General features: G+C 38.5%; 1 non-coding gene across 1 annotated transcript; it reads left to right on the top strand.

Moving 5' to 3' along the window:
* Positions 1-1,686: 1,686 nt before the first annotated feature.
* Positions 1,687-1,793, top strand: LOC121212975 (small nucleolar RNA R71). The gene has a single exon (XR_005908345.1). It is a non-coding gene; the product is annotated as a small nucleolar RNA R71 (small nucleolar RNA).
* Positions 1,794-2,213: the final 420 nt, after the last annotated feature.

Below are 2,213 nucleotides of genomic sequence, written 5' to 3'. Positions count from 1 at the left end.
TTAGTTTATCATGTGTCCTCGGTTTAGGTGTCCACCATTCATCTAGTTTCTCAATTTGTAGCCTTCGTTCTTCATAGATAGGTCCTTTGTTGTTGCTTGAATATGGCTCGTATAGGTTCTTCGAACTTATTTCCTGTAAATTAGGTTGTACCACATGGTCAGTTTTAGTAGAATGATTTATACAACCACCTTCAATTTTCAATGTGTTACTCGAATTATGAGTTTGAAGGGTGATTGTTTCGTCTCACACACGAAGTGTGAGTTCTCTTGTGCCAACATCAATTATTATTCTAGCAGTTGCTAAAAAGGGCATCCCTAAAATTAAAGGAACGTTACTATCCTCTTCTATGTCTAGAACAATAAAATCAACTGGGAATATAAATTTGTCAATTTTAACGAGTACATCTTCAATAATCCCCTTAGGAAATCTGATTGTTTTATCGGCTAATTGAATAGTCATCCTAGTTTGTTTGGGTTTCCCAAGACCTAGTTGCTTAAACATTTTGTAAGGCATGACATTGATACTAGCCCCTAAATCAGCCAAAGCATTATTAACATCTAGGCTACCAATTAAACAGGGAATCGTAAAAGTCCTTGGATCTTTTAATTTGTTGGCCAGCTTATTCTGTAGTATGGCTGAGCAAACTGCATTTAGCTCCACATGCGATGCCTCATCCAACTTTCTCTTATTTGTTCTGCATTTGGCATCTGTGAAAGAGCTTCAATAAATAGTAAGTTAATATGTAACTTCTTTAATAATTTAAGGAATTTACCCAATTGTTCGTCTGTGCGGTCTTTCCTTATCGCGTAGGGGTATGGCACATGAGGTTTGTACTCTTTACTTACCGATCTCTGGTCATTGTGGTCCACCTCGCCTTTACCTTTACTTACCACAGTTTCTTGCCTCGATTTCGGTTTAGGTGTAACTACCCCTTCCTCATCTTGAATGGTAATTGCATTGAGTTGCTCCCTTAGGTTAGATTCAGTGTTACTCAACAGGCTACCTTATGGTCGTTCAGATATCAATTTAGTGAGCTAACCTATCTGAGTTTCAAGCCCTTAGATCGATTCTTATTGATTCTTAAGTGCTATCTCGGTATTCTAAAAATGAGTATCTGACACCGAGATGAATTTTGTTAGCATCTCCTCAAGGTTCGACTTTTTCTCTTGTTGGTAGAGTGGTTGTTAGAAGCCTGGAGGTGGTGGTCTCTGATTCCCTTGGCCTCCCCATGAGAAATTTGTGTGGTTCCTCCAACCTGCATTGTAAGTATTACTATAAGGATTATTTTGAGATCGAGGATTATTACCCATGTAATTTAACTGCTCGTTCTCCATGTTGTGGCCATAGGGTGGGTATTCTGAATTGCTTGATCCAGCTTCACTTGCTTCGTACTGCATTACTGGGTGAATCTGTGAAGAACCAAGAAAATTGTCAATTTTTTATTCAAAAGTTCTACCTGGTTAGAGAGCATGGTGACTGAATCGACGTTAAAAACGCCGGTTGCTTTTGTTGGCTTTGTCCTCATGACTTGCCACTGATAATTATTCAGTGACATTTCTTCTATAAATTCATAAGCATCCTCAGGTGTCTTATTATTGATGGTTCCACCAGTAGCTGCGTCAATTATCCATCTAGTCAAAGGATTTAGGCCGTTGTGGAACATTTGAACCTGTAGTCAGAGTGGTAACCCATGGTGAGGGCACCTTCTCAAAAGATTTTTGTATCACTCCAATGCATCATAGAGTGTTTCTAAATCCATCTGCACAAGAGAGGAGATATCATTACATAATTTGGCTGTTTTAGCTGGCGGAAAATATTTTAATAAAAACTTTTCGATTTGTTCCCAAGTAGTGATTGACCCTCGTGGTAACAAGTTCAACCATTGTTTAGCCTTATTCCTCAATGAAAAAGGGAATAACCGAAGGTGAATGGCGTTATCAGAAACACCATTAATTTTAAATGTATCACATAGTTCCAAAAAGTTTGCCAAGTGAGCGTTGGGATCTTCGTCCTGCAAACCATCAAACTGAACAAATTGCTGTATCATTTGAATTGTGTTAGGTTTCAGTTAAAAAGTATTTGCAGCAACAGCAGGCCTAACTATGCTCGATTCAGTTCCTGTTAAAGAAGGTTTAACATAATCATACATAGTGTGCGAAGCAGGATTCTGATTAGTAGCAATCATAGGAGGTAGCGCATTTTCCTGGTTGTC

This window comes from Gossypium hirsutum, chromosome A13, assembly GCF_007990345.1.
Source record: "Gossypium hirsutum isolate 1008001.06 chromosome A13, Gossypium_hirsutum_v2.1, whole genome shotgun sequence".
In the NCBI taxonomy this organism is placed as follows: Eukaryota; Viridiplantae; Streptophyta; class Magnoliopsida; order Malvales; family Malvaceae; genus Gossypium; species Gossypium hirsutum.
Note: the sequence above shows the minus strand (reverse complement) of the source record. Positions and strands in the feature narration are given on the sequence as shown.